The sequence below is a fragment of the Melanostigma gelatinosum genome (assembly GCF_949748355.1).
Source record: "Melanostigma gelatinosum genome assembly, chromosome: 16".
Lineage (NCBI taxonomy): Eukaryota > Metazoa > Chordata > Actinopteri > Perciformes > Zoarcidae > Melanostigma > Melanostigma gelatinosum.
In genome coordinates, this window is record NC_136649.1 from 18502544 (window position 1) to 18513219 (window position 10676).

Genomic DNA, 10676 nt, shown 5'->3' on the forward strand with positions numbered 1-10676 from the left:
TAGTCTACCTGCGTATTTGCAGAAGCAGCTGTGGCTGAACTCTGAGGGAGGCTTGTTTTCCCTGAGGTTAACACAGAGCAGGCTGAAGACATTCTGTACTGCAACAGGCTCTCTCTCCCCTCTCGCTCTCTCTTTCCTTGCTCTGACCCTAGAGGGGAGGAACGGGCCGCCTAAACTCCCCCGTTTCCATCACTGCTTCCCAAAACATCCTTGAAATGTGTCCAGCTGAAAGACTCCCTTTCACATCGAGTCCCCCCCGCTCTCCGCTTCGCATACCCCGCAGCCTTCGACCTGCCGAGTTTCACTCCTTCAAGGAAAACAGAAAAAAGTCTACAGGCTGAGTTTATTCACATTCTGCACGTACACAGAGCCACAGAGTGACCTCCCACAAGGTTCTCTCCGCTACCGCCAGACACAGCTCAGCACTAACCCCCCCCCCCTCTCCTCTGCTTGAGGTTTGACATGCAAACTCCAGTCACTGTTTGGTATAGAGGACACAAAGTGAGGTAGAATTACTTGGAAGCAGACAAATGCAATGCTCCAGAAAATCTCTTCCCCTGCCATCATCTGCTGCAACACAACAGAACATTGTGTCTTTCCCATGACGCCGCCCTCAACACCAACACACTGACCACTGCACCAACAAGTGGAATAACCGGCTCTCCTCTGTCCCAGCCTCAGCATGATTTTCATAAGATATTTTGCCCCAGTTTATAGAAGCACTCTAATTTGAACCGCAGGAGGGAAATTACATATTTTGCCAGACTTTAGTCATCCCATCTCTTCCTAAACTGAGGCTACATGTTGTGAAAGACTGTCATCCTGTCATCGGAGCCCGTTGCAATGTGCAAAGAACTCTATTGTGTCCAACACAAAATGGAAATAGCTGTAATTTGCATGCTGATTCAGTGTAATATATTCCACAGTATATCTGTGATGTTCCATTTCTTAGCTCAAAAAATGTTTCCCCTCTTTTGAACCCCCCCTGTGGAATTATGTCATAGACATAAACACTGAGCAGGGGTTATAATAATGTTCCAGTTCCAGTTATAATCAACTCATGCCACCTTCAAGCTCGGTGTCCTGCTATCCACTCTGTTTTAGCACATGACTGACATGGTGTGCAACAATTACTAATCCATCACTTTGAGGTTTGGAAAAATGCAACCATAATAAATACATGTGAAGTGAACCTTTTCAACACACAATTACCCAACTCATTATTACAGGGCGGGGCGGTTAGCGCTTGATGTTTTGGACAGTGTTTTGGAGCAGCGGAGAGGAGAGGACCTTTGATATAAAACAACACAACGTGCGGTTCCATTTGACATATTTCTTTCCATATAACAAACAATTATTTTCAGGAAGTGCAGGAGGAAGTGATCCGTGATGGTCAAGTATGAGAACACGGCTAGCATGTGGTTTTTGTTCGTGGATGGGAGTGTACACCACCATCTGAGACAGTCGCTCATGTTAACTCTGTTTCAGTGGTCATTTTTGGTTGGTATGGAAACTGAGCAACCCTGTCCCCTTTGATTTATGTTCAATAGCAATGTTGACTGCCAGCGCAGGACGCACTGTAGTGTGATGTACATAGCGTGTGGTGAGACAAAACGTGTGTGGGAGGGCTACAGTGCTGGAGAGGTTTATGTCTCTTCTCCTCTAGTGTGCCCTCGTCCATCACTGAGACACGCTGATATGGCGACAAAAAAACCTCTTTACCTGCCAAACCAAGAGAAAGTTAGAGTGCTATAGTATGTATGCTGCAGATAGCTCATAATCTTATCTATCTCATGATGAAAATCAGCTCTGGTGGACCGTCTGAGTGAGTATCTGGTAAGCCCCTGTAGGTCCAGCACCTTCAGGAGGCCATCAATCTTTGTGCAGTGTGAGAGATAGCGGTGTGTGTGCTCAGACGATAACAAACCACTGGCACCACTCTTGTGTAATCCAGACCGGGAGATCTTTGAGAGGCACATAAGTATCTCTGAGAAGCAGACATATCTGCTTTGTTTTGAAAAGGGAGGAAATAAATCAGATTATTGCTCTGTGTATTTTTTCAAGTAACATGAGAACGTTGGAAACACTCAACAGAGTGATATCCCATGAGTGGGGGAGAGATTTACGATAACAAGAAGACGTGCAGATCAGTGCGACTTTTAAACTTTTTGGAAAAGTGATGAGATTGATGATTTTTTTTGTTCCGATCAAAAAAGATTAATAGGAAAAAAAATCTTGGAAAACTTGAACTAAAACCTCAAACGTTCTCTCTTTGTGCAGTGAACTTTCTCACACACAAGCATAGAAGAGGGGATGCAATTGTATTTACGAGATGTTGGACCCTGGAGGCTGATGATGAGCAATGACACCTGTTTCACAATCACCAATTCAACCCATGGAGGTTTGGATTGGGGTTGCAGCACGGTGTTCATTTGGTAAGTTATGGTCCCATTTAGAGTAAAAAAAAAAAGACAATAAAGCAAGGTATGCTTTAGGGTGTGGCGTTGTCCGGTCTGGGAGTTGTCTGTGTTTTTGTCTTAGAACTTTAACCCTTCCACAATGTGTTTTTAGTTCATGAAAGTTAATTGTAACATTTTGGTTGCTAAACAATGCCTCATTCAGCATTCAGTTGTACTTAGCTACACCCTCTCCAGTCACTTCTGGTTGCACAAAAAAGTAGATGGCAACGGCCAAAATGTCGAAATCTTCAAAACCGTAGTCCACACACCAATGGGTGCCGTCGTAGAAACTACATACACTTCTTATATACAGTCTATGGTTGGAAGCCACAATGGTGCAAAAATATTAAATGCAATAGCATTAAGATGTACATTCATTTGAACAATCGCAAAAGCAAAAGTACACAAGAAGGATGTCCATAAACGTTCGGCCACATGGTGTACAACAGACGATAAATGGTTAATCTTAGACTGAACATCCTGAGTCAATACCAACCCAAGAGTCTGAGTCTGTGGTCTGAAATAGTGGCCTTGGCACAGGGCAGAGGCTCATCATGTGAATCCACAATCAAGATGCAATATTTTATAATCACTGGTAAGAAGAAAAGAGCAACACATTACCATCACTGACATCGAGGCCAATCGAGGTGCGGTCTTTCATATCCACTGTTATATCCAGAGAAATGACAAGAGGAGTCTGGCAGAACTTTCTCTGCGTAATCATCATTATTCTTGACGAACAATGGTGAATGAAGAAAGACTAATAACTCTGTTATCTGTCATAATCTGCATACTAGCGTCTGTATGTGAAATTGTGAAAGGTCACATGCTCCTATGTCAAACAAACGACCCATAATTCCGCTCTCCGCTGCGGCAGAACCCTCGTCCTTCCATCTTTCGCTTTCACGCCATCCCACTTCAAGCCCTCTTCTTGGCAATGCTTTACGCCAGACCAAAACAATTCAGCAATAAGCTATTTGTGTTCGTAGGGATTCATTTTCAGTTGTTTTTACATTCTCCTTTTGTAGTGGGCTCTGATTGCCTGTCAGAGTTTCCGCACTCGCATAGAGAAGAAGGGTTTGCTGGCGCTGACCACTCTGCTGAAAATACTTTGCATGACAGTACACAGGGTACCAGCACAGCAGTACATAAGCATGTTTGTATGGACCGGGCGGGAGAGGTTGGTGTGTCTTGCCCAGTTCAGTGCTCTCGGAATCTGTTGATCATGTGTGTGTTGATGGGCCGAATAAGGGCAGCAATAACCAATCACTTAAACCGATTAAAATCGATTATAAGTAGAGACCATCTTGCAGTGGGATCACACCAGTTGCGATACTCATATTTGCACCTGCTCATTCAGAAGAAGACAGGAAGAAGAGGAGGAAGAAGGTGACAGCAGGGCAGGCACAAAGTCAGAGTGGTGCAGGGACGACATATGTTTGTAAGCCAACCCCAGAAGTTAGTATGGCACTGGTTCCCTCGACAGAAAGACAAAGGCATTTTCCAGTGGATTTTTGATGATTGCAGAAAATAAGCTCTGCGCAACATTTAAAGGGATATTAACAAACAACAAACACAGTTGCATAAGAAAAACTTATTCTCAGCACCTATAATTTCCTGCATGTTTGACACAAGGTACCCTTATGTGTCTACTACAAATAGCAATGTTTCCAACATCCAGTTATGTCAAACAATTTACAAATTGAGGTCAAATGCAGATCCATTGTAACAAATAGAATAGATGAAATGTGATGAGACAACAAAACAATTTCGCCAAGTGGTTCGCAAAGACCAAGAAGAACTCACCAGTGACTTTTTGGCTGGTAAAATAGGCTGGTTGGCAAAGAGTTAGTTGGTGATGCACAGCAACGTCTCCTAAAGTTGGTGCAGTAAGCGAGCCAATGCTGCGCCTTGACAAGTGAATTCTACTCTAATTTCATCTGATTTAATTTAGAAACAACGGTAACAGACGGAAACACCTCCCGTCTGCTTTGTGATGGATCATTCTATTCTAAAGCCAACACTTGATAAAGCTCACGCTTCATTGACCTGCGCGTTTGTACGTTAAAGGGGACAGAAAGCTGCCGAAGACGGCAGATATATTCACGCTAATTGGCTGAAATTAGGGTGGAAAGACACTGGAGCATAACGTAACGTAATAGAGCTTTTGGAATATTTCATGCCATTAGTCAGAGACTTCTCAGTGCATTGTCGCATCCCCAAAGTCCATTTATTCATTTTTTTTTTTATTGCAGTAAAAGTGGATTGTAAAAGAAGATGAGGAACATGTTTTATTTGTTGAACAAAATCCTGGAAACAATAAATCTTTTCTTATTTTTTTTCGCAGCCTGTCTTTTTGGGACACACACAGGCCCAGCTAAGACTCGTTCAGACAAGCATCCGACAATTCCTAGAAAACAAATGTCGACAGGATGTCAAATGTGTGGGTGAGGGTGACTCTCCTAGTTGCATCACACGAGCTATCAACTGGTTTGCAGGACAACACATCCGGTGAACCCTTTTTGTGGGACTCCACGCTGTAAACAGGCATCGGAGTGGGTGCAGGGGGGCCACTCGGGACAGAGCGAGAGGTCCTGGAACACAGCTTGAGCTGGAGCGGAGGTGCGGATCATAAAGAATAACAGAGCGGGGATGAAGGGTGCTTATGGAAATGCTGGGGCTAACACAAGGTTCCGGAGACACCGTTTACTCAGCCTGCCAGCATTAGAGGACTTGGCCCCCGGCGGTTCAACTCGATCCCACGTAGGGAAAAACGGAGAGGACTCAGAAGCCGATCGTGTTCAGAGTGTTTGTGCGGCGGCATCGTGTCAACTCAGTATTCCAGAGAGAAATTACAAGTCAAAGTCATAGCAATATTTCGGACTCTTTGCATACCGGGACATCATCTCCAGCTCATCACTTGAAAGGATAGTAAGTTCACTTGAGTGCAAAGCGACTGATGACAACAAATAGGAGTTACGGCATTACATCGTCGGTGGGTGATCTCATGGCGTTATGTAAGACAGCGGTGCCCGTGCCAGACCCTCAGACAGAGTGCACGGGAGACATTCAGGTGCATGCTGCAGAGCACGCAGCTCTCTTCTTTGCCTGTCATACTTGGAAATCGTTTTGTTTGAGCTTGCTCAACTTGTTTACCCCAATAACAGTCCCAAGTCAAGCCTTTTAAAGAGGTAGGGGTAGTCAAATGTTTTTTGAAATAATTATAGCTTTCATGTTTAGAATAAAACAAAACCATGAATTTGAACAGTTTAAAAAACAAAACGCTCATGCATCAGTGCAGCAGCTCCTGGTGATTACAATGTTCTGTTTCGGCAGAAAAGGAGTTCACACATCTGCAGTGAGCTACCTCTGTCTGAACCATAGTGGCTGGAAGGACCTCTCACATAAAGGCTGCTTTCAAATGCAATTACATATTTGTGCAATTTATAGCCACTTGCCCAAAAAACATTTGATTCTTATTTCTTTAGATGATGATAAATGACTCGGTTGGGAATCATAATAGCGTGATGGACGGTAAATTATGATTTTCCTCTCATTGCTCTCGCATGAGCTAGAACACGGAAAAGGACTGTGAAAATAAAGAAAGACATCTGGTGACAGTGAGAATTCTTACACACAAAGCACAACCAGACTGGAGTCCAAGTAGCAGCTTGGACAAGAGAGGAAACAATTGCCAGGGAATGTATGATTGAAACAGCTTCACCACCATGTGTGCTCTTCTTTACGCATGACGAACGGTGTAGCTCTGTAAACCCACCCCAGAAACAGCGACTGACACGATGTGCTCTCATCCGGCTGCAAGCGCAGTTTCACTCAGGAGTTGTAAAGCTGGAATTAGAAAAGTGTCATTTGATGACTAAGAGGAAGGGGAAGCTCTGGTGTGAACAACAGCCGGTGACTCAGATTGCTGCACACGCACATAGGTGGTTTTGCCAACCAGTGCCTGTGACTAGGAGACACCAGAAAAGACAGAAGCATCCACAACCCCTCATCTCACCCCTCCACCACCATCCACATGCCGAGCTCCATCGCAGTAGGCAGAGCTGGCGAGACAGGAGTCGGGATGTCTGCTCTAATTCTCCAAACTAGGACCACATAGCAGAGGAGAACCCATTAAGCCAGTCCTGGACTTTGGCTGACTCCCCACACAGCATAGGCCTCTCATCACATCCCCCCCCCCCCCCCCCCATTCTCTCTCTGTTTTTACTCCTCCCACGCACACTCCCACCCCCTGCTGGCTCGGGTGCCAGGACCTAAAGATGTATGGGCCTCTGCAGAGAACCGCCTCCAAGGTAGCACTTCTCTCCTCTGCCAGCAAAAATAAGACATTATGCTCTCTCTCGCCTCCCCTCCCTCCCGTCTCAGCAACACAAGTCCCCCCGCATCACAGTGGTCGAAGAGCTGCCAGGAGCTGCAGCCAACAACTACACTCTGCTTTGACCTCTTTTTTTCCCCTACTTATGGCTCTGAGGGAGATTTACTTTACTGAGCAAGAAAGTGTATGTAGACAACTGAATTTCGTTGTGCATCCCTGTGTTGCGTAATGACAATACACGACCCTTGAATCATGTCCATTTGAAAGGCAGAGCGTGTTCCCTGAGATGTATTTCTATACACAGGAGCAGACCACGAGTTGCATTTTTTTGTTGTTATTTTGGAAATAGGGTATTACATGGGCTGTAGAGTATCTGCACATGGCCATATTTGAAAACGGATACAAATGTCGGTGTGCATATACACTTGGAGATGGACATGCACACACACCCAAACTCAGTTGTGGGAACACGCAATTGACTCGTGCTCATGCTGTAACCCCAGGCACTCATCGTAAGCGTATCAATGACACGCTCTACACAGTAATCCTTACCCTAGCTTTAACCCGAGTCCAATTATAACTCTGTTCTAAACCCCTAATCCCTGAGTGGCCCCCTTTTACAAAATAATGACAAGCCGTTCTAATTTTAGAGGTTATGTTCTTTTTTTGGGAATGTGATCGCCGCACAGATTGGAAAAGAGGAAAAACAACACGTAAATGTCACTGTGGTCGAAGCATTTGTTGTAAGGAGCAACACGGATGTCCTGCAACCCCGACAGTTCATTGCTTTTGCCTTTAAATGACGAAGTCCAGCCTATAACTAGTTCAGCATCATGTCTTTTTATGTCTGAAAATGTTACAGACTTTAACATCCAGTGAGCAAGTTTCTAATAAAAGATCTAAAAGCGCTTCGATATCAAACCAACAAACGGACATGCATGCGTATTTGCCATCTGCCTGCGTGCTTGTGGTCGGTCACCGTGCCTGAGTCCTCCTGAGTGGACCAGCTGAGAAAACACTGCTCGCTACACACTGCGCAACATAAAGAACGTTAAATTCCATCGCTGACAGCCCATGGCACCCATTTGGTTTGGCCCGGAGCTGACATCACACCTACTCCTCATTTCATAACATACTACAGGGGAAGAGTTTAACATGCAGTACATCGCCGGCTGATTTATGACGAGTCATAAAAGGCAGGACGGATTCTGAGCTTTTGAGCGAGATAAGGAAGGACGACAGGTGATTTTGCAGGAAAAGTATACTTAACACTTCAGTGCAGTCATATCCAATTCCATCATTTAAAGAGGATGACATGGGAAATAACTTTGACTGTATGTTTGACCAGTTTGACTGGATTTTGTGCTTTTATTTGCATGAAAACAAAGAGGCCAGTCCCGGATAGACATGAGAGCATTATTGTGAGCACACTGTATGTAATTCTCCAATGGCTGTGGTGACTTGTGTGACCATATCCCTACTCATAAAGCCTGTGTGGTCACACAGTGGGTTTAATAGCATGACAGTGATGTTAACCATTATCCCGTGACCTCATTAAAACACTTTTTTTTAGCTTTTTATGAAACACTCAATCGTGTCCTATAACACAGCGGCCCCCTTTTTTGCGCGACGGACCGGTTTGATGTAAGACAATATTTTCACGGATTCAAGGTGTGGCGGATAAACACAACGAAATAAAATGATACAAACCCAATAAATTATTTAAGGAAACGTTGGGAAAAAGAGATAAACAAATGTAACGATTCAATGAGAACGAGTTTCATATATATATATATACACACTATATATATATATATATACACACTGTATATATATATATATATATATATATATATATATATAGATATATATATATATATATATATATATATATACACACTATATATATATATATATATATATATATACACACTGTATATATCAGGAGTATATGTATAAATATATATATATATATATGTAATACATGCGCTGCCCTTTTCATTGCAGCACTTCTTGAATTGAATGAATTCACTAATTCACTTTTTATAAAACATTTGCAAAACCGCTCATGTTTTACAACTGCCTTACTTTGCTCTGCCGTCATGAAAAGTGTGCATCACATCACAGGTTTGTCATCAGATCACTCATCAACTGAGGCCAAGAACTCCCCACGACACATTTTTTTTAAATTATGTTCAGTTATGAATATTGGTAGTAAAGATTTTCAAAAAAGATATTGTCACAAACATGACAATGTACTTATCACATGATGATACAGTTTTTTTAAGCAATGACAAAGTGAATCAATTTTTCTACCCTAAAAAGTGTCATGACTCTCTTGAGAGTATTGATCGATGAGAATGAACACTGTTGTAAAGCACTGCTGGTTCTGATTTCAGGTGGTCCAGGAAATCGATCCACATCCATCGGTCCAGCGACTGCTCTGTCCAACGGGGACGCTCATCGTCTCCCGGGGTTCGGGCGTCTCTGCTTTAACTGCTCCAGCTCCTCCCGCCCGTCCCAGCAGCTAACCTGGGCCTTCAGAGGACCTTCGTCCAGCAACCAGTCTCTGGCTTCCACCTCCGGATCCTGGCTGGACTTCAGGATAGAAGACGTTCAGCCCAGCGCTCAGGGGGTGTAGGCCTACAGCTGCAGGGCCCACAACCCCGTCTCTGATCAGGCAGTCAATAAGAGCACACAGCTGCTAGTGTAACACACCCGACGTGTGTTCCTTATGTCCAGTCTACTTCGTCATTTTGTTTTGATTACTGTCACTGCAGAACATCCCGCTTCACAAAGACAGGATGTTGGAAACGGACGCAGGGTTTTCAGTGCTTTTGTGGCGATCTCAGGATATTCAGCCTTGATTTTAATCCAAAACACCAGCCGCGTTGTTGTCTCAAACATACTTTTATGGCCACCGTCATCTACAATCTCCAGCAGCTGGTCTTCCTCTTTCGCCACACATTCTGCAGAGCGGGCTTTCAGAATTACTGCTGATATTTAATTAGACCCCTGATATTGTCTGTTAAATGAAACTTTCTTTTTCTTGGAAGTTGTAGCTCTTCTTCTGTCTCCTCAGTGGGCCAATAAAAACAGAAATAACATAAGTTATTTATTCTTTCTGTGCGGCCCGGTACCAAAGGCCGGTCCGCGGCTCGGTGGTTGGGGACTGCTGCTCTAACACACACACACACACACACACACACACACACACACACACACACACACACACACACACACACACACACACGCATCAAGTTCATTGTAAACACCATGAACAAAATAATGACTCAGTGCTACAAACAATGTAGACAACATAGTAACAACAAATACTGTAGACTCAACAACAAATCCAAATTATTTAAAAAAAATAGGGCTTCAATTGCCTCGGGAAGTATTTTCACAGATTGTTTATTTTTCTTACAGTCCAGTATTTAGACTTGTGTCAATTTAGCCTATTTAGAAAATATTAGTGGCTCAATGGGAGTGATGGAGTACAGAAGAGCTGGAGAGAGAGCAAAAGCATCTCTGTGACTCACCCTTGTTACCGCCTGACCTTACGCAGACAGTAAACGGCATCAATCTGAGTATTGCGGTACAACGACCAGCCTTCTCGTTGACATCTGACATCTACAGCAGAGATGGATCAGTTGGGCAATAATGCCGTGTTTTGCGACGTTGTTTCTTTCTTCAGAATGCACCAGAAATGGAGGATGGAGAAGAGCAGGCTGAAAAAAAAATGAATCAAAATAAGAGACGAGACAAAGCCCTGAAAAGAATACAGTAAAAGGAGAGCCGGCACCATCCATAGCTTAGCGCTATTCTGGGAGTTGCGCTCATTCATGCAAAAGCAGTGTTAATTTGTCAGAGTGCTAATT